At 37.1% G+C, this 23765-nt stretch overlaps 1 protein-coding gene and 1 pseudogene across 10 annotated transcripts in view; one reads left to right on the top strand and one right to left on the bottom strand.

Annotated features, from left to right (window-relative positions):
- The window catches only part of DOCK3 (dedicator of cytokinesis 3), a 514642-nt gene that overhangs the window by 449672 nt on the left and 41205 nt on the right, over positions 1–23765 (bottom strand). The window lies entirely within an intron of this gene.
- LOC144291065 (eukaryotic initiation factor 4A-I pseudogene) lies at positions 21782–22941 on the top strand (annotated as a pseudogene).

Here is a 23765-nt window from a genome sequence, read left to right on the forward strand (position 1 = left end):
GATGTGGAGAAAAGGGAACCCTCTTGCACTGTGGGTGGGAATATGAACTGGTGCAGCCACTCTGGAAAACTGTGTGGAGGTTCCTCAAAAAGGTAAAAATAGAACTGCCCTACGACCCAGCAATTGCACTGCTGGGGATTTACCCCAAAGATACAGATGCAGTGAAACGCCTGGACACCTGCACCCCGATGTTTAAAGCAGCAATGTCCACAATAGCCAAACTGTGGAAGGAGCCTCGGTGTCCATCGAAAGATGAATGGATAAAGAAGATGTGGTATATGTATACAATGGAATATTACTCCGTTAGAAACGACAAATACCCACCATTTGCTTCGACGTGGATGGACCTGAAGGGTATTATGCTGAGTGAAGTAAGTCAATCGGAAAAGAACAAACATTATATGGTCTCATTCATTTGGGGAATATAAAAATTAGTGAAAGGAAATAAAGGGAAAGGAGAGAAAATGAGTGAAAATATCAGTGAGGGTGACAAAGCATGAGAGACAGCTAACTCTGGGAAATGAACAAGGGGTAGTGGAAGGGGAGGTGGGCGGGGGGTTGGGGTGAGTGGATGATGGGCACTGAGGGGGGCGCTTGGTGGGATGAGCACAGGGTGTTCTGCTATATGTTGGCAAATTGAACTCCAATAAAAAAATTAAATAAAAAAATCAAGGTTATGAGATCAAGTCCCACATTGGGCTCTGTGCTGAGCTCCGTGTTGAGCACTCTCACCACTCTGTCTCTCTAAAAAATAAAATTAAAGAAAATAAGAAGAATGGACCTGTGTGGGGGCACCTGGGTAGCTCAGTTGGTTGAGCAGCCTACTCTTGGTTTCCTTTCATGTCATGATCTCAGGGTCCTGGCTGGGATCAAGGCCCATGTGGAGCTCCACACTTAGCACTAAGTCTGCTTGAGGATTCTCTTTCCCTCTCCTTCTACCCCTTCTCTGAATCATGCTCTAAAATAAACAAGTAAACCTTAAAAAAAAAACAAAAAAACAAAAAAAACCTGTGTTTTCCTGTTACTGTACATGTAATTCATTGCTGTTACAGTATCATAGTAATCTCAAGATAGTAAACTACTATCAACTTAACTTTTATTTATATAAACTTTAATACCTATGATTCATTACAATAAAACTAATTATAAAAAGTCAACTTGGGGCACCTGGGTGGCTCAGCCGATTGGGCATCTGCCTTCAGCTCAGGTCATGATCCCAAGTTGCTGTGATAGAGCCCCACACCATGCTCCCTACTTAGTAGGGAATCTACTTTTCTCTCTGCCCCTCCCTCTACTTCTCTCTCTCAAATGAATGAAAATTTTTAAAAAGTCAACTCTTCTTAAGCCCCTGCAACAAACACATTATATGTCCAAAGACACATGAAAAAAATCACTTGAAAGTATTTTTTTCCATATAGTTTAAATATAGACTATGTATACCACACGATCACCTTAGTACTACTTTAGAAACTCACAAAAATATTATCAGTATCTTAAATATTTTATTTTTTTTATTTCTAGGTTAAAAAAAATCAAAATAGTTTGCATTCAACACATTATTGCTTTGCTACTTAGTTAATCCCAGGATGAATATATTAAATGAGAAACAATCCCAATAAGTCATTTCTGTATTATCCATATCAATGAAAAGAAAAAAAACCTAATTCAAACAAAAATAGTTTGTTTGGCTTGGCAACACATCATTTTCCTTCAGCAGATTTGTCCTCTTAAACTAAGTCTTATTTGGGCCCAAAATGAAGTTAATTTGCATTCCTTCAGCAGGATGACAGAACACATCCTGGGAGGACATGGATAGCAAAGAAAATCTAGCTTAAGGCACACTACAATTGGCCATGAATAATGCCAAAGTAATTCCCTTTGAGGAAAGACCTCTTTCCCAACGGATAATTAACTATAGCACTACATCATGCAAAACAAATGAAGCACTGTAATATAAAATAAAAAAGTGTATTCCTTCAGAGCTAATAGAAACTGGCCAAAGTCTATTGTATATAATAATTTGAAAACAGAGATGGAAATAAGAAAATTAACTATAGAGCTAGGTTCTTAAAAGAAAAACACTATCAGTTAAATGCCACCTCAATCTGTAATGATTACATTTACAGCAAGGGCCCAAGACTTTTATCTGATCTCTTACTAGAAATTAAATATAACAATTTAACTGTAATTTGCTTCTAGAGAGACTTCCCTTCTTTTTAGAAGAGCTAACTAGGTGATAAGGAACACCTATGATAGAATTTTTCTATAAGCCATGCTTAATCCTCAGTGGTAAAGGTAGCCACAGATGATACCCACTGATAAGACTGAGAAAAATTTAAAAAAACAAGTTTGGGGGCAGCCTGGGTGGCTCAGCAGTTTAGCACCACCTTCGGCCCAGGGCATGATCCTGGAGACCTAGGATCAAGTCCCACATCAGGCTCCCTGCATGGAGCCTGCTTCTCCTTCTGCCTGTATCTCTGCGTCTCTCTGTCTCTCATGAATAAATAAATAAAATCTTAAAAAAAAAAAAAAAAACAAGTTTGGAAAGGGATATTGACTATAGATTGATTCCTGAAAATATCTATCCTTAATAAGCCACTATACACTTAAGCCAAACATAGTTACTAATCAGCTCTCTAAAACTATTTAAAAGGCCAGGTAGAGAAGAAAACCATAGCTTTTACTTTTCTTTCAACTTCCCTTTGCTCTAAATATAATCTTTCCTTCCCTATTCCCATTCCCCCATGCCATATCATACTAAAAATGTACTTCCAACAGAACGTAAGTGACAAAAACTATATCATCTACAGCTATGCAAACATTAAATGTTCAATGTTAAAATGTCTTAGGCTGTGAAAACAGAATAAGATGTTAATTAAGTATGAGAAGGAAAGACTATTTTTTAAGATTTATTTATTTGAGAGATAAAGAGAAAGTGAGCACCGGGAGAGAGTGAGGCGGGGACAATAGGGGCAGAGGGAAAGGGAGAAATTATTTTAAGCAGACTCCTACAATGAGCAGGGATCTTGGGATGCCTGGGTGGCTCAGCAGTTGAGCATCTGCCTTTGGCTCAGGCATGATCCCAGAGACTGAGATCAAGCCCCACATCAAGATCCTCACAGGGAGCCTGCTTCTCCCTCTGCCCATGTCTCTGCCCCCACCCCATCCCCTCTCTCTCATGAATAAATAAATAAAATCTTTTTTAAAAAATGAGCAGGGAGCCCAACCCAGGGCTTGATCTCATGACCCTGAGATCACAACCTGAGTGGGAACCAAGAGTCAGATGCTTACCCCACTGTGCCACCCAGGCACCCTCTGGAGTAAGATAAGACTATTTAAAACTATACCTACAGTGGCACTTGGGTGGTTCAGTCAGTTAAGTGTCTGACTCTTGATTTCAGCTCAGGTCTTGATATCAGAGTGGTGAGTTCAAGCCCCATGTTGGGCTCTACACTAAGCATGGAGCCTACTTTAAAAAAAAAAAAAAAGGTATACCTACAAAGGCTATAGGGAGGAAACGAGCATTGATAGATATAGACTAACTGATGAAGGCCTACTCCTGTCTCCAGCACTTTCCTAGGCATATCACACATATTATCTCATTAAATCTTAATTTAAGAAGGAGGGAAGGGAAGGAAAAAGAAGGGAGAGAAGGAAGTGGAGAGGGAAATTTAGTTATTAGCAGGCGAAACCTAGATGAAAGTATTCTAAAAGACCTAAAATAGAACATTATTTCTTACAACAAATAAGACATTCCAGGGACGCCTGGGTGGCTCAGTGGTTGAGCGTCTGTCTGCCTTTGGCTCAGGGCATGATCCCAGGATCCAGGATCGAGTCCCACTTTGGGCTCCATACAGGGAGCCTGCTTCTCCCTCTGCCTGTGTCTCAGCCTCTCTATGACTCTCATGAATAAATATATCTTTAAAAAAAAAAAGAAGGCATTCCAAGAGACTTCATCTGACACCCATAGTTACCCCAATCTAACCCCTCAATAATCAATCACCAAAAATAACCAATCTACTACGTAGCTTTTTAACACTTAACTTTCTTTCCCAGCATCCAAGACATGTCCACTTTTCAAAGCAATACTACTGGCAGGAGAATATACAAGCCAATCAGAAGGTAATTTGGTAAGCAAGAAACCATTGTAAAAGGAGAGTAAAGAGTTTAAAGGCAATATTTCATCCAAGTCATGCAAAACCTAAAAGTCCCATCCTTGTCCCACCATTAAGCACTATTCTCTAGAAACTGTACTTTGTTCAAAAAACTCTCTTCTCTGAAAAACACACAAATGCTACCAACATCTGGCTCTCTGGAGTTCACTTTTCCACTCTCTTGACCGACTATGCCCTTTATTCATTCGTTCCCCCGTTGTGATCACACTACAGTCTTTGCTCCTGACAGAGAACAATTGCAAACTCTCTGGCATCCTACATCATTTCTTGGCTTTCCTCCACAGCGGTTACTGACAGTCACTGTGATAACTCACTAGTTTAATTTTCAGAAGTCAATTTATAAGACTGAATCCTTTCTCTCTAAGATGAGAAAAAAGAAAGGATGCCCACTCTCACCACCTTCAAAACTGTATTTAAGAATCTAGCCAGCACAGTCATGCAAGAAAAAGAAATAAAAAGCATAAAAATTGGAAAGGAAGAAGTAAAATTCTATTTGCAGATGACATGATTATCTAGCAGAAAATCAAATGGAATCTACCAAATAAGTAACGAGAAAAGGTAAGTTTAGTATGTTTACACATTACAAGATCACTAAACAAAAATTAATCACAGGTGGCTCAGCGGTTGAGCATCTGCTTTCGGCTCAGGGCGTGATCCTGGAGTCTTGGGATCAAGTCCCGCATCAGGCTCCCTGCATGGAGCCTGCTTCTCCCTCTGCCTGTGTCTCTGCCCCTCCCTCCCTCTCATGAATAAATAAAATAATAAATAAATAAATAAATAAATAAATAAATAAATAAATAAATAAATGAATGAATGACAATTCTCCAAACTGATCTATTGATTCAATGCAATCTCAATCAAAATCCCAGTTTTTTGTTCAAACTGACAAACTTATTTTTTTTAATTATATAGAAACGAAAGGACATAGAACAGCCAAAACAAATTTGAAAAAGAAAACAGTTAACAAGAGACAACTAGGGGGCTCAGCAGTTGCGTGCCTGCCTTCTGCCCAGGGTGTAATCCTGAGTCCGGGATCAGGTCCTACATCAGGCTCCCTGCATGGAGCCTGCTTCTCTCTCTGCCTATGTCTCTACCTCTCTGTGTATGTCTCTCATGAATAAATAAAATCTTTAAAAAAATAAAGAAAATAGTTAACAAGATTAACACTACCTGATTTCTATAATTATTATAAAGTTACAATAATCATAACAGTATGTATTTTTTTTATAATTTTTATTTATTTATGATAGTCACACAGAGATAGAGAGAGAGAGAGGCAGAGACACAGGCAGAGGGAGAAGCAGGCTCCATGCACCGGGAGCCCGACGTGGGATTCGATCCTGGGTCTCCAGGATCGCGCCCTGGGCCAAAGGCAGGCGCCAAACCGCTGCGCCACCCAGGGATCCCCATAACAGTATGTATTAATGTAAAGATAGATGTACAGATGAGTGAAACAGAATAAAGCACCAAGAAAAAAATCCACACATATACAGAGAGCTAATTTTTTAAAAAGATACAATAAAAATGCAGTATGAAAAGGTTAGCCTATTCAACAAATGGTGCCAGAACAACTGGATATCAATACAGAAAAAAAAAAAATGAGTGCAGGTCCATACCTTGCACCATATCAAAAAAAAAAAAAACTGGGACGCCTGGGTGGCTCAGCAGTTTAGAGCCTGCTTTCAGCCTAGGGTGTGATCCCGGAGTCCCAGGATAGAGTCCCAGACCGGGCTCCCTGCATGGAGTCTGCTTCTTCCTCTGCCTATGTCTCTTCCTCTCTCTCTGTCTCTCATGAATAAATAAATAAAATCTTAAAATAAAAAATAAAACAACAGCTTGAAATAGATAACAGACCTAAATATAAACCCAAAACTATAAAACTTCCAAAAGACAACATCAGAGAAAAGCACTGTGACCTTGGGCTCGGCAAAGATTTCTTCAATAGGACACTGAACACATAATTCCACAAAAGGACAAATTGATAAACTGGACATCATCAAAATTTAAAACTTTTGCCACTTACAGACACTTTTAAGAGAATGAAAAGACAAGACTCAGACTAGAATAAAACCTTTACAAAGCATATATCTGATAAAGGACTTTTGTCCCAAATACGTTTTTTAAAATTGTTAAAATATGGGATGCCTAGGTGGCTAGTGGTTGAGCATCTGCCTTTGGCTCAGGGTGTGATCCCAGGAGAGCCTGCTTCTCCCTCTGCCTATGTCTCTGCCTCTCTCTGTGTGTCTCTCATGAATAAATAAACAAAATATTTAAAATTAACTAATTAATTAATTTCTTAAAATCCAGCAAGAGTGATATTACACAGAATGGCAGAGTAGCAAATTCTGTGAGTTGATCCCTCCACTGAAAGAACCTGTAACTGGAAAAAATTACTAGAATCAACTATCTTAGAACTCTGGAACCTAACTGGACACTTATAACAACCAGAGGAGTATTCACTATGAAGGGATGAAGGGAGATGTTGCAGATCCTGGGTAGTAGAAAAACGTATGTAAATCGGCTATCCCAGGCCCATCCCTCAACCCTGTTCAGCAATGAGAATAGCAGCCTGCTTTCCTGGAGCGGCTGCCTGGTGCCAGAACAGGCAGTGTGGATCTCATCCTCCAAAAAATTCAGTGTTACACATTGTGGATGATCTGACAGGTTCCTGAAGGACCACTGCAGATACATGCCTTGGTTGTGACCCAATTCCATTTTCAACACCATCAAAAAGAATAAGATACTTAGAAATAAATTTAACCAAAGAGGCATGAGACTTGTATGCTAAAAACTACAAAACAATGCTGAAAGAAGTTAAAAATATAAATAACTGGAAACATATCCTATGTTCATGACTGACAGAATAGTTAAGATGACAATACCACTCAAAGCAATCTACAGATCCAATGCAATCCCTACCAAAATCCCAAGAGTATTTTTTGCAGAACTAGCAAAACTCACCCTAAAATTCATATGGAATCTCAAAAGACTCCACATAGCCTAAATAATCTTAAGAAAGAACAAAACTGAAGGGTCCCTGGGTGGCTGAGTCAGTTAAGCATCTGACTCTTGATTTCAGCTCAGGTCATGATCTCGGGGTTGTGAGATTGAGCCCTGCGCCTCAGGCTCTGGACTAAGTGGACAATCTGCTTGAGATTCCCTTCCTCTCCTTATACCCCTCCCCCTGCTCATGTTTGTGCATGCTCTTTCTCTCTCTAAAATAAATAAATCTTTAAGAAAAAAAAATAAAAACGAAGTTTTTCTCGTATGTTCTAGTTTCAAAACTTACTACAAAACTACAATAATCAAAACATATGGGAGGCACCTAGTTGGCTCATTTGGAAGCGCATATGACTCTTGATATCACTCAAAGTCATGAGTTTGAACCCCATGTTGGGTGTAGAGATTACTTAAGAATTAAAAAGAAGGGACACCTGGGTGGCTCAGTGGTTGAGCGCCTCCCTTTGGCCCAGGGTGTGATCCTGGAGACCCAGGATCAAGTTCTGCATCGGGCTCCCTGCATGGAGTCTGCTTCTCTCTCTGCCTGTGTCTCTGCCTCTCTCAGTATCTCTCATGAATAAATAAATAAAATCTTTAAGAAACAAAAAGAATTGGGATCCCTGGGTGGCTCAGCAGTTTAGCACCTTCCTTTGGGCCCAGGGCATGATCCTGGAGTCCCGGGATCAAGTCCTGCGTCGGGCTTCCTGCATGGAGCCTGCTTCTCTCTCTGCCTGTGTCTCTGCCTCTCTCTCTCTCTCTCTCTCTCTTTCTGTCTCTTATGAATAAATAAATAAAATCTTAAAAGAAAAAAAAAGAATTAAAAAGAAAACCTTTTATAAAAAGAAAGAAAACCAATATAGTACTGGCATAAAGACAGATATACAGATTCAGTGGAATGTAATTAAAAGTCAGAAATGAATCCTGACAAATATAGTCAATAGATTTTAACAAGAGTACCAAGACCATCAAATGGAAAAAAGACTCTTCAGGAAAAGAATATCCACATGCAAAAAAATTAAGTTGGATCCTAACCTTTTGTATACCATATACAAAAATTAACTCAAAATGAACCAAAGACCAAAACATAAGAGCTAAAACGATCAAACTCAAAGAAGAAAACACAGAGGCAAAATATTTGTGACAATAGATTTGGCAATGATTTCTCAGATATAACACCAAAAGATCCAACCAAAGAAAATAAATAAACTGGACTTCATCAGAATTTAAAGTTTTTGTCCATCAAGGGACACTGTTAGGAGAGATAAATGACAGTCCATAGAATGGTATAAAATATCTGTAAATCATGTCTTTAATACACAGAATATATAAGTCCTACAACTCAAAAAAATTAAAATTAAAATTAAAATTAAAAATATATCCAACTCAAAAACAGGCAAAATACTTTAACAGACATTTCACAAATGGCCATAAGCACATGAAAATATGTTCAACATCATTAGTCATTAGGAAAATACAAATGTAACCTGCAAGATACCACTTTACACCCACTAGGATGGCTGCTTTTTTCTTTTAAAAAATGGAATATAGTAAGTGTTGGCAAGGATGTGGAGAAACTGGAATCCTTGTGCATTGCTGGTGAGAACATAAAATGGTTCAGGTGCTATGAGAAACAGTTTGGTGGTTCCTCAAAAAGTTAAACATAGAATTACCGTATGATCCAAGAATTTCACTCCTACATATATACCAAAAAAAACTGAAAACAGGGACTCAGATAGTTGTACATCAATGTTCACAGCAGCATTATTCACAGCAGACAAAGATGGAAACAATCTAAGTACCCTTCAATAGATTACTAAACAAAGTGTCATACAGACACACACAAACACACACACACACAGAAATACTGTGGACCATAAAAAGTAATTAAGTACTATTACATGATACAAGTGGATGAACTTCTATGCTAAGTGAAATAAGCCAAACACAAAAGGACAAATGTTACATGATTCCACTTATAAAATATCTAGACTGAGGGAGAGTGGAATGAGGAGTTACAATCTGATGAGTTCAGGTTTTGTTTAGGATTATGAAAAGTTCTGGAAATAGACAATGGTAATGATTATATCACACTGCAAATATACTCAAAAAATAGAAAACAGAATGGAGGTTCCTCAAAAAGCTAAAAATAGAGCTACTCTATGACCCAGCAATTGCACTACTAGGTATTTACCCAAAGGATACAAATGTAGTGCTCCCAAAGGGATACATGTACCCAATGTTTATAGCAATAATGTCCACAATAGCCAAACTATGGAAAGAGCCAGATGTCCATCAACAAATGAATAGATAAAATAGATAAAATTATACACACACACACACACACACACACACACAAATGGAATATTACTCAGCCATCAGAAAAAGAAATCTTACCATTTTCAACGACATGGATATAATTGGAGAGTATCATGCTAAGCAAAATAAATCAATTAGAGAAACACAATTATCATATGACTTCACTCACATGTGGAATTTAAGAAAGAAATCAGGATCAAAGCAGAAGGGAAGGAAAAATAAAATGAAATGAAATCAGAGAGGGAGACAAACTATAGTTTCTTAACTTTAGGAAACAAACTGAGGGTTGCTGGAGGGGAGGTAGCTGGGGGATATGGGGTAACCAGGTGATGGGCATTAAGGAGGGCACATGATGTAATGAGCACTGGATTTTAAATACAGATGATGAATCACTGAACTCTACCTCTGAAACTAATAACACACTATCTGTTAATTTAAATAAAATTTTACAAAAGAAAAAGAATGGTTAAAATGGTAAAGTTTATGTTATGTATAGTTTACCATAATTTTTAAAAGCTATTATGGTAAAAAGAAGAACCCAGATATGGGGCATGAAATTTTAAGATCATGGAAAGCATGGCTAAAATAAACAATTCTAAAACTTCAAAAACAGTGACAACAAAAAAAGCCCCAAAACAAGAAAACAGCCTGATTTTTAAATGGGCAAAAAGATATGAACATTCACTCCAAAGAACATTAAAGGATGCCCAACATCATCAGTCACTAGGTAAATGCAAATTAAAGACACAGTGAGATACCATTACATACCTACAGATGGCAAGCATTAAAAAGACTGACCATACTGGCAAGGATGTGGAAGAACTAGAATTCTCATGTACTGCTGGTGGGATTATAAATTAATAACTATCATTTTGGGGAAAAAAAAGTTAAACCATATTTACCACATAATCCAATCTTTCCAATCCTAGGTATTTCCTCACGAGGAAAGGAAAAATACAACCATTCAAAGACCTATACATGGGTGTTCATTGTTGCTTTACCTGTTACAACAAAAAGGTGGAAACAATACACATATCCATCATGGATGGTATGTCCATACAATAGGATTCTATTCAGCAAGAAATAAACTATTGATGGATAAACAACTGTGGTATGTCCATACAATGGGTTACTATTCAGCAAGAAGTAAACTATTGATGGATAAACAACTGTGGTATGTCCATATAATGGGTTACTATTCAGCAAGAAATAAACTATTAATACATGCAACAGCACAGGTAAATCTCAAAATAATTAAGCTAAATGAAAAGAAGCAGGCAAAAGAAAAGTACATGCAGTATGACTGATTTATATAAAATGCAAACTAATGTAGAGTGACAAAAAAGCAGATCAGTAATTGTTTGAAGATAAGAAAAGAGGCAAGAAGGGATGCAAGGATGGGACCAAAGAAACTTTTGGAGGTGATTATAGTGATGGATTCAAGGGTGAATACGTGTGTCAAAACTTATCAAATTGTACACTTTAAATAGGGGCAACTTACTGCATGTCAATCGGAATTTGATAGTTTTTTTTTTTTTTTTTTTTTTTTTTAGGCAGTCAAGGTTAACTGGGATAGCTCAAGTTAAATCCAACAGGTTTAGTTGCCAAGTCTTATAGAGAAAGAAAAAGATAACAAGTTGTTCAATTAGCCAACCTCAGGTCACAAAACTAGTAAGAAGTCAAACCAGGATTCAAATCCAGTACTGTGTAGTAATCAAGACCTTTCTCTTCATACTTCTTTTGAAGAAGAAAAGCATATGAATGGGTAGAGATCCATTCAGTAAGTATTTATTATACTTGGGACTACTGCAGGCTCTGGAGATATAGCAGTAACCCAATGATACAAAACCTTTGCACCTGTGGAGCTAAAACATTCTGGGAATAAACCGATTATTTAAAAAAATAAAAATTATGGGGACCCCTAGGTGGCTCAGTGGCTTAGCACCTGCCTTTGGCCCAGGGCATGATCCTGGAGTCCAGGGATTGAGTCCCATGTCAGGCTCCCAGCATGGGGCCTGCTTCTCCCTCTGCCTGTGTCTCTGCCCCACCCACCCCCACCCCCCGTGTGTGTGTGTGTGTGTGTGTGTGTGTGTGTGTGTGTGTCGAGTACATGCTAAGATAGGAAATAAAATGAAGTGCTATAGAATGGGTTGTTCAATTCTTTTAAAGTAGAAAAGTTTGAAGGAACAATACAAAAGACAATCACTAATGTGAAAAGGACAGGTGGGAATGGAGGACCAACAAAATGACAGCTGACCTAAAAATAAAATAAACAAGAAGGAAAAGATACATTAGTAAATTGGCTCTACCTTAAAAAAAGTTAATTTATTAATCCAATTCACTGGTATATATCCATTCTGCCTAAGGACAGTTACACCATTCCCCACTATAGGTCAATGAGAAAAACAAAACAGCAAGATGATACAAAAAGCTACAAGAGATGAATATTTGAGAAAATTAATGAACTAGAGATACTTAAAAGTATACTGTATCTAAATCTAAATAAAATGCCAAAAACCTCAAGTGAAAGAACATAACTCCAAAAGTTAGCATAATAATCATAGCACACAATCTCAACGTGCTGTTTATTTAGCTGGAAAACTGTCACTATGCAGTAGCATAATTATAAAGAACTGTTTCTGCCTGGAAGTACAAAAAAAATATGATTTTAAAAATATTTGCAATCATAAACCGAGATCTGAAATATAATAGTTTAAGGCTACAGATGCAAAATCACAAACCTAGAAAATTAATACAAACCAGGCTCATTAGACACAGCAGACAAACTGAAAACAAGTTAATAAAAATAAAGCGATACTTTATTTAAGGCAGAAAAAACACCCTACAATTTTCTATTATGATTTGCAAACAGTTCCTCACTGTAACTGACTGCATAAAGGCCAACACTGACAAAATTCTGGGATTCAAAGGGTGGATCTAATCTTTACCTATGACAGAAGAAAACAGAATAAAATCCATAAATCACTTCACTTTAATACGTAACTTCATGCCTCAAGCAGAGAAACTTAATTGAGAATTTGATCAAAGCTATGGCCACTCTTTAAGAAATATGCATCTAAGTTCACTGATATCTATGAAAAAGTTAATTGATTTCTAAAAATCTTGCAAAAATATAGCACTCAATCTTAAATTCCTGGGTCAAGCATTCAAGAGAATAGGACTTCTGGTTCTTTATGGGAAAAACCTCTTCAAACTATATACTCCTCTGATATTGGTATCCCAATACCTAAGAATTAATTACTTGATGATTTACCAGGTTTGTTAGGATATGAAGGTTTAAAAACCATCATTTCCTTCTGCTCCAACAAATACTTGAGCCATAAAATTTTTAAATTTAAGTTGCAAAGGAAGCTAGCCAAATGCAAGCATCCAATTTCACTCCCTCCTAAAATCTAAAACCATAGTTAAGGAAAAAATTATTTTTAGTCTTGTAACCCATAGGATGAAGAAAATGGGAAAGGAAACAAAACCTAAATAATTTTGAAAGCTGAAAAACAGATGGGCAAGTCTGAGAAAACCAAACCCATACCAATAGTAAAAAGAATCAACCCAATTTACACCTCAAAATCCTTAACAAGCTCAAGAATTGGCAATAACAGGTAACTACGGAAGTGGTGGGAAGGCGGTAGGGAGGAAGGTGTTCAAGGGAGAAGCTAAAATAAGAAAAGATGGATTTAAAATTTCTAGACATTTAAATCATTAGATTCACCTCCTTCAATCCACATCTCAATGTGTTCCCTTTCCTCCACTGGAAAGTTTATTCTCCAAAAGAGTAAATGGACTTTTACTCTATATTGGCTGACACCAGGCTCATCTAAGAGTCGAGATGAGTACAAAAAAATAGAAGAGGGATCTCTGGGTGGCGCAGAGGTTTAGCGCCTGCCTTTGGCCCAGGGCGCGATCCTGGAGACCCGGGAATCCCATGTCGGGCTCCTGGTGCATGGAGCCTGCTTCTCCCTCTGCCTATGTCTCTGCCTCTCCCTCTCTCTCTCTCTCTCTCTCTCTCTGTGACTATCATAAATAAATAAAAATTTAAAAAAAAAACTTTACAAAAAAATAGATTATATGAACATACACAGGAAAAAACTCCAGCCCCCTTCTAACCCTAAACTCTCAGAATTCTGGTATCCTAGGCTTTTTACCTCTGGGCATTCTCATGCTATTAATTTAGAGCTAATCAAAACGGCCCCCAAGGACCCAACATGTTGGACAAAAATAAACCCACCCTAAAGAATATACTGTGAAATCTCAGAACCCTGGCAGCAGAATTATGGTTCTATTAATAAGCTTCCAAATATGAAAAACAGATCATATCCAAAAGATTCAGAGCCACAGGCTTAATACTAACACACTTCACACCAGAAGACAATGGACAATGCCTTAAAAATGATGAAGGAAAAGAATATCTGAATAGTTTTTTTTTTAAAGACTTTATTCACTCATTCATGAGAGACACAGAGAGAGAGAGAGAGACAGAGACAGAGACATAGATAGAGGGAGAAGCAGGCTTCCAGAGGGGAGCTGGATGCAGGGGACGACCCCAGAACCCTGGGATCACACCCCAAGCTGAAGGCAGACGCTCAACCACTAAGCCACCCAGGCATCCCAAGAATTTCTAACCTAGCATTCTATACCTAGCTGAAGAGTTACAATAAAATGAAGACCTCTTCAGACATGCAAAAGATTTATAGCTGTAGAAGAAAATGTTAACTGAAAGCACTTGGGAAACAATTTCTGGCATTGTCTTCTCAGATTGGACTATGCATATGCTACAATTCAGCAATTCCTCTCCTAATCACATATCCTAAGAAAAATAAACATGTATGCCAGGAAGCAACACAGAAGGTTCAAAGCAGCACTATTCTTAGTAACAAAAGAGAAGGAAAAAAAAACACGTAAGAACTGACAGAAGTAAGGATTAATGAAGTACAATATATTAGAGCTATGCACAACACTGGTAAATCTTAGACTTACATTAATTTTTTTAATTATAAGTTGAAACTTTTTCTTTCCCAGTGTATGATTCTATGACTCTTAGCACATGCATAGATTTATGTTACTATGTTATATTCAGAATAGTTCCATCACCCCAGAAAAATCCCCTTATGATATCTCTTTCAAGTCACTCCTTCCATCTCTACCCATGGCAACTGCTTATGTGTCTTCCATCACTATAGTTTTGTCTTTTTGAGAATGCCATAAAAATCTAATCATATAGCATATAACCATTTGATTGACTTCTTGATTCAGCATAAGCCCCCTCAAACTCACTCAAGTTGTTGCATGTATCAATAGTTCGTTCCTTTGAACTGTTAAACAGTACTTTATCCTATGGATACCTCACACTTTGTTGACTCAACCAATGCCAAACTGATGACTGGGTGATGAAGACGTGGGACAAGTTGGAGCCAATAGCTCAGTTCATTGACCACTGGTATGTCTTCTTTTGTAAAGACTGTTAGTCTTTTAAAGTCTTTTGCCCATTCTTTTGTTGCATTATTACTGCGAGTTTTGAGATTACAAATCATCTCCCATATAAATGGTTTGCAAATAATTTCTTCAAGACTATGTATGACTGCCTTTTAGCTTTCTTCACTGCATCATCTGGCTCCCTATGGGGAGCCTGCTTCTCCCTCTACCTATGCCTTTGCCTCTCTCTCAGTCTCTCATGAATGGATGATAAAAATCGTTAAAAAGGGGGGAAAAAAGGAAAGAAAAATATTGAGGTTATTTTTCATACAGAAATCCAGCTTTTCCCACACCCTTTGTTGAAAAGACTGTCCATTCTCCTGCTGACCTGCTTTAGCATATCTGTCAAAATCACTGAGCATTAAGTATGAGTCTACTTCTTTTTTTTCTTTTTAGTTTCAGAGGTAGAATTTAGTGATTCATCAGCTGTCTACTTCTGGATTCTATCCAATTTAATTGATCTATATGTCAATAGTTATGCCAATACTATACTGTCTTACTTATAGTAGCTTGATGTAGGTCAGTCTTGAAATCAGGTATTGTAAATCGTATAATATTACTCTTCTTCAAGATAGTTTTTATATGTTCATTGTCTTTCCATTTAAATTTTTGTAGATGCCCTTTAATCAGCTGCAAAACTATCTTTTATTCTCAGTTTGCTGAGAGTTTTTATCATGAATGGGTGTTTAATTTTGTCAAATGTTTTTGCATTTATGAATCAAATTATGTTATGAATTATTTAAGTTATATATGTCAAATGTTTTGCATTTCTTATTGATCCTAGTAAGCAGATTAAACTGATTTTCTAATGTTAAACCAATCTTAATATTCCCAGGATAAACCCCAAATGTTCATGGTGTATTATCATTTTCATGTACCTTTGCATTCAGTTTGCTAAAAATATAGTAAAGATTTTTGAGCCAATGTTTATGAATTTTGGTCTGTAGTTGTCTTGCAATATGTCTGTCTGATTATGGTATCAGGGTAATATCAAATAAATAATAAATAATTGGGAACGGTTCTCTTCTCTATTTTCTGAAACAGTTTGTTTAGGGTTGGTATCATTTCTACCTAAAATGTTAAATTTGGGGGCAGCCCGGGTGGCTCAGCAGTTTAGCACGGACTTAGGCCCAGGTTGTGATTCTGGGGACCCGGGATCGAGTCCCACATTAGGCTCCCTACACAGAGCCTGCTTCTCCCTCTGTCTGTGTGTGTGTGTGTGTGTGTGTCTCATGAATAAATAAAATCTTTAAAAAAATAAAAAATAATAAAAAATAAAATAAAATGCTATATTTGTCAGTGAAACCATCTGGGCCTGGAGTTTTCTTTGTGGAACAGCTTTTAGTTACAAATTCCATTTCTTTAGCGGATATAGGGCTATTATAGTTTCCTATTATTCCTTGAATAACTTTTGTTAATTTGTCTATTTCCAAGAATTTTCCATTTCACCTAGGTTGCAAAGTTCATAGGCATAAAATGTATAATATTCCCTTTTTATCCTTTTAATGTTTATGGGATCTATAGTGATACACTCTCTTTTGTTCTTCATATTGGTAACTGGTATCTCTATTCTTTTTTCTAAATCAGCCTGTCAGCTTAGTGTCCCTCTCTCTTCAATATATAAGCTTTCATTCTCATTGATTTCCTGTATTGTTTTCCTAGTCCCATTTTACTATTTATACTTCTATCCATTATTCTTTACCCATATATATATAGAAAATTATTACTGCAATAAGTTCAGTTACTATCCATCATCTAACAGTTACAATTATTTTTTCTAATACTAAGAACTTTTAAGATTTACTCTTAGCAACTTTCAAATATACAACACAGTACTGTTAACTAGTCACCACACTGTCCATTATATCCCCAGAATTTATTTTTCTTATAACACAAAGTTTGTATCTTTTGACTATCCTCACCCATTTTCCTCAGTCTCCATCCCTACCTCTAGCAACCTCCAATGTGTTCTGTTTCTATGAACCTGTTTTTTCTTTTCCACTATCACACAGTATTCTTCTTTATCTGCATGACTTATTTCACATAGCAGAATGCCCTCAAGGTCCAACCATGTAGCAAATGATAAGATTTCCTTCTTTTTTATAGCTGAATAATATTCCATTGTACATATAACACCACATTTTTTTAATCCATTCATTTGCTGATGGAAACTTTGGTTGTTTCCATGTCTTGGCTATTATAAATAATGCTGTAATGAACTTGGGGATGAAGGTATCTCATTGTCAATATTGATTTCATTTCCTCCATGTATATCCCATAAGTGGAATTGCTGGATCACTTGGTAGTTTTATTTTCAATTTTTGAAGACCCTCCACACTATTTTCCATAGTGGCTGCATCAATTTACATTCCTACTAATAGTGCACCAGAGTTCCCTTTTCTCCACATCCTCATCAACACTTATCCCTTGTCTTTCTGATAATGATCATTTTTTAAGATTTTATTAAGTTTTTAAGTAATATCTACACTCAACATGGAACCTGAACTCACAACCCTAGGATGAAGGGACATGCTGCAATGACTGAGCCAACCAGGCACCCCTATAATGACCATTCTAACAGGTATGAGGTGATATTTCATTGTACTTTTGATTTGCATTTCTCTGATAATTAGTGATGTTGAGTACTTTTTCATGTACCTCTTGGTTATTCGTAGAACTTCTCTGGAAAATATCTATTCAGTTCCTCTCACCTTTTTTTTAAAGACTGTATGTATGTTTATATTTATGTATTTATTTGACAGAGAGTGAGTAAAAGCAGAAAGAGCAGTAGAGGGAGAGGGAGAAGCAGACTCCCCACTGAGCAGGGAGCCCAGTGCAGGGCTTGACCCCAGGACCCCAATATCATAACCTAAGCTGAAGGCAGGCATTTAATCACCTGAACCACCCAGGCACCCTAGCCCTCTATCCATTTTTAAATCAGATTTTTTTTTTATTGAGTTATATGAGTTCTCTACACATTTTAGGTATTACCCTCTTATCAGATATATAACTTGAAAATATTTTTATATTATTTGGGAAAGATAAGAATAGGATCAAAGAAAAAAAAAGTACAGGATCCCATTACATAGAAGAGTTAAAGGGCATACTGTGAAATCAAAAGTGATCACTTCTCGGCCTTTTGGCCAAGATCAAGTGTGAAATCAAGAGACTATAGTCAGAACAGTAAGCAGTTTTCAAATGACAACAATGCAGAAGGATAACCAACTAAACACCACTGAAATCTGGATGCTTTTATATTAAAAATTTGCTACACACGGTTTAGCGTCTGCCTTCGGCCCAGGGCGTGATGCTGGAGTCCTGGGATTTGAGTGCCACATCAGGCTCCCTGCATGGAGCCTGCTTCTCCCTCTGCCTGTGTCTCTGTCTCTCTCTGTCTCTCTCTCTCTCTCTCTCCATGTCTTCCATGAATAAATAAATAAAAATCTTAAAAAAAAAATTTGCTACACAGCAGTAGCAACTACACAGTAATTACTGCTGCTTATACTATTTTGAGATTTATAAAACCTTCAAGACGGTCATTTGGCTTCCATTTTTTAGTTCTAGGGTAGTCAACGTATTGGCAGTTACATAAATCCAAATCACAACACATCCTCCCAAACTCTATAAACCAAAAAGGAAAAGACATCAAAAACAAACAAATCAGGGCAGCCGAGGTGGCTCAGTGGTTTAGCGCCGCCTTCAGCCCAGGGCGTGATCCTGGTGACAGGGGATGGAGTCCCGCGTTGGGCTCCCTGCATGGAGCCTGCTTCTCCCTCTGCCTGTCTCTCTGCCTCTCTCTCTCTCTCCCTCTGTGTCTCTCATGAATAAATAAATAAAATCTTTTTAAAAAATCAATTAGGAAGACAAGAAAACTATACTGATATCAGAATTCTCAAAAACAAGGCAACAAGCAGCATTTTCAAGAAACCATAGGAAAGAAAGTATGAATGAAGTACTGTCTATCAAATCAAACTGTCTTTCAAGTACCAACACATTTTTTTAAATTTTGAATTCAAGAATTCAGGGAATTCTATATACCCATGTCCCCTTCTTGAGCAAACTATTAAAGAATGAGACTCGTCCAACCAAAAGATGACTGGAGAAAGAATTATAAAGGAAATGACTATAAATCTGATATACTTAATTATAGATCTAACAAAATATAGAGGTGAGGGCAAAAATAATATATAAATGTTATATATTTTGATGACATATAAATAATGCAACTAAATATTAAAGAAAGGAGGAAAAGGAACAAAAGTGAAATTAGCTTACTGCTCATTGTATAATAGGTGAGAGATAAAGGATAACACCGGAAAATGGCTAACTATATAGTAATATAGGACATTAAGTGCATTGAAAAAAAGTATAGCTTGGGTAAAAACATAAGTGTTGCTAAATATCTACAAGATTAAAAAAAGGCACAAAAAGATATAGAGAACATCACACTATAACAAAGATAACAAATATAAATCACATAGCAATTATTTTAAAAAGTAGGGCAGGGTCAAGACCAAAATTAAGTCTTATCTATAAATGTGAATGGGCTTTATTCATCCATTAAAAGACAAACATTTTCAGTTTGATACACACAGCAAGACCCAACCACATGCTTTATTTAAAAAGGAAACACATATAAAATAAAGTGACTCAGAAATGCAAAAAAAGGAATTTTTCAGTCTATGAATCATTTCAAATTCGTTTTTGTATACGGTGTGGACTAGAAGTCAAGACTAATTTTTCCATGAATATCAAGTTCTTCTAGTACTATATGATTAAAAGATTGTTCATTCATTATTCACTGAATTACATGGTCTCTTTGCCAAAAATCTCCATATACATAAATCCATGTGTACATAAATAAATCCATATACACATAAACTAGTTATGTATATATGGATTCTATTGCATTCCACTAATCTAAATGTCTATCTTTGCACCAATACCATAATGCCTTGCTTATTGTCGCTTCAAAAGAAGACATGAAGTCAGATCCCATACACTCTCCAACACTATTCTTTTTAAAAATTGTTTTGACTATTCTGTATATATATTTATATATATATAAATTTTAGCTTGTCAAATTATGCAAAAAGTCTGTTAGATACTGATTGGAATAATAATATGGAGTCCTCCAATCCATAAACATGTTATCTTTCAACTTACTTTCAGTTCTCAGCAATGTTTTGTTATTTTCAAAACAGAGCTCTTACATATCCTACAAATTTTGTTGTATTTATTCCTCAGTATTCAATGTTTTTGCTATTATTGTAAAGATGTTCTATAATTTCACAAACTGTTCATTAGAAAAACAAAAATATATAACTGATCTTACATATATCGGCCTTATTCTGACACGCTGCCAAACTCCATAATTAATTCCAGTAATCTCTTTTCAGATTCTTTACAATTTTCTATGTACATAATCATAGTGATCTATAAGTTTGAGTGTTCTACCTCTTTATTTCCAATATTCATGTTTGCTATAGGCATACTTCATTTTATTGCACTTTGCCTTATAATGCTTCACAGATTTTGCATTTTTACAATTGAAGGTCTATGACAATCTTGCCTCAATCAAGACTGACAGTGCCATTTTTTCCACAGTGTTAGCTCAATTCAAGTCTCTATGTCACATCTTGGTAATTCTTGAAATATTTTAAACTTTTTCATAATTATTATTGTGATCAGTGATCTCTGATGTTACTACTGCAACAGTTTTGGGTGCCATGAACTGTGCCCATAAAAGAGGTAAACTTTATCAATAAATGTTGTGTGTGTGCATGTTCTGACTGCTCTACCAATCAGCCATTCCCCTCTTTCCCTCTCCTCAGGCCTCTCTATTCCCTGAGACACAAAAATATTGAAATGAGGACAATTATTAGTCCTACCATGGAGTATTCACCTGAAAGGAAAACATACATGTCTCTCACTTCAAAATCAAAAGCTAGAAATGATTCAGCTTAGTGATGAAGGCATGTTGAAAGCCAGTAGGCCAAAAGCTAGGCCTCTTGCACCAAATACTTAGCCAAGTTGTGAATGCAAAGGAAATGTTCTTGAAGGAAATTTTAAGTATCACTTCAGTGAACACACAAATTATAAAAAAGCAAAGCAGTCTTATTGCTGATATGGATGATATATGCTGGATAAGAGATCAAACCAGCCTCAACATTCTTTAAAGCCAAAACCTAATCCAGAGCAAGGTCCTTACTCTCTTCAAAGGCTGGGAGGGATGAGGAAGCTGCAGAAGAAAAGTGTGAAGCTAGCAGAGGTTGATTCATGAGGTTTAAGGAAAGAAGCCATCTCCCTAACACAGAAGTACAAGGAGAAACAAGAATGACTGATGTAGAAGCCGCAGTAAGTTATCCAGAAGATCTAGCTAAGATAAGTAATGAAGGTGGCTAAACTAAACAATAGAATTTATATGTAAACAAAGCAGCCTTATATTGGAAGATGCCATCTAAAACTTTTGTAGCTAGAGGGAAGTCAATGCCTGGCTTCAAAGCTTCAAAGGATAGGCTAATTCTCTCGTTGGGAGCTAATGCAGTTGGTGACCTTAAGGTGAAGCCAATGCTCACTTAAATTATGAAAATTCTAGGGCCCTTAAGAATTATGCTAAATCTACTCTGCCTATGCTCTATAAATGAAATAGCAAAGCCTAAATGACAGCACAGCAGTTTACAACACGGTTTACTGATTATTTAAGGCCACTGTTAAGACCTACCATTCAGAAAAAGGTTCCTTTCAAAATATTACTGCTTGGTGACACTGCACCTGGTCACCCAAGAACTCTAATGGAGATGTACAACAAGATTAATATTGTTTTCATGCCTGTTAATATAACGCTAACACAACATCCATTTCAGCCCATGGTTTGTGAGGTAATTTCAACTGTCAAGTCTTATTATTTAAGAAATAAATTTTGTCTAGTTTCTAAGAATCATGTCTGTCTGCCATGTCAAAATTCCTGATCCAGACACAATGGCCCCAATGGGACAGAGCCCAAAGGTGTCACTGAGAGTAACTGGAATGAGCTTGTTGACAGCTAGATGACATGAACCTCTCTGAGTCCCTTTTCCATGGCATCTATGCCTACGGTTTTGAGAAGCCTTCTGCCATCCAGCAGCAAGCCATTCTTTGTATCAAGGTTATGATGCAATTGCTCAAGCCCAATCTGGGACTGAAAAAACAGCCACTTTTGCTATATTAATTGTGTAAGAGACTGAACTGGATCTAACAGGCTACATAGGCTTTGGTCCTGGCACCTACTAGAGAGTTGGCTCAGCAGATACAGAAGGTAGTCATGGCATTAGGAGATTACATGGGTGCCTCTTGCCATGCCTGCATTCAGGGAACCAATGTACATGCTGAGGTGCAGAAACTTCAGATGGAAGCTCCGCATATCACCATGGGTACCCCAGGTCATGTATTTGATATGCTTAACCAGAGATAACTATATCCCAAATACTTCAAGATGTTTGTACTAGTCAAGCTGATGAAGTGTTAAGCTACAGATTCAAGGACCAAATCTATGACATATTCCAAAAGCTCAATAGCAATACCCAAGGAGTTGTGCTGTGAGCTACAATACCTTCCAACATGCTTGAGGCGACCAAGAAGTTCATGAGATATTCCATCTGGATTCTGGTCAAGAAACAAGAGTTGACCCTGGAAGGTACCCGCCAGTTCTATATGAATGTAGAACAAGAAGGGTGGAGGCTGAATACACTGTGTGACTTGTATGAAACCCTAACCATCTTGCAGGCAGTCATATTCATCAACACCCAAAGGAAGTCTGATTGGCTCACTGAAAAGATGCATCCCGAAGACTTCATTATGTTTGCCATGCACAGAGATATGGACCAAAAGGAAAGAGATGTTATCACAATACTCTGGCTCTAGCAGAGTATTGATTTGCTGGCCAGAGGCATTGATGTGCAGCAGTTTCTTTAGTCTTTAACTATGACCTTCCCACCAACAGGGAAAACTATATCCACAGAATTGGTCGAAGTGGACAATTCTGCCTTAAGAGTGTGACTATTAAAAAAAAAAAAAAAGTGTGTGACTATTAACATGGTGATAAAAGAAGACAAGGAGATTCCTTGTTCAAGATATCAAGACTATCTACAATACCTCCACTGAGGAGATGCCCTTCAGTGTTGCTGACCCTGGAGCTATCCTGCTACCTAGCCCTACCCAGGGTTCAGTCCATGGGGGGCTGAAGACAACAAGGAAGGGGAGGGAAGGGAGCCAAGGGATAGATGTGTCATTTTTTTTTCTTTGAATAAGTGTCACGTTGGAAGGAAGGAAGGAAGGAAGGAAGGGAGGGAGGGAGGGAGGGAGGGAGGGAGGGAAAGAAAGAAAGAGAAAGAAAGAAAGAAAGAAAGAAAGATAGATAGATAGATAGATAGATAGATAGATAGATAGATAGATAGATAGATAGATAGATCTTCTTTAGTGATAGTGATTCCTTTTTCTGGACACAGCAAATTGAAAACCTTCTGGAAAGGATTCACAATTCTAGATGCCATTAAGAACTTTTGTAATTCAAAGGAAGAGGTCAAAATATCAACACAGAGTTTGGAAGCAGCTGATTCCAATCCTCATGGGTGACTTTGAAGGATTCATTATTTTCATGGAGAAAGTAACAAAAGATGTGGTATAAACAAGAAGAGAACCAAAAATAGTAGTAGAGCCTGAAGATGTGATTGAATTGCTATAATCTCATGATAAAACTTGAACAGATAAGGGGTTACTTCTTATGGGTGAACAAAGAAACTTTTT

This window comes from Canis aureus, chromosome 19, assembly GCF_053574225.1.
Source record: "Canis aureus isolate CA01 chromosome 19, VMU_Caureus_v.1.0, whole genome shotgun sequence".
Lineage (NCBI taxonomy): Eukaryota > Metazoa > Chordata > Mammalia > Carnivora > Canidae > Canis > Canis aureus.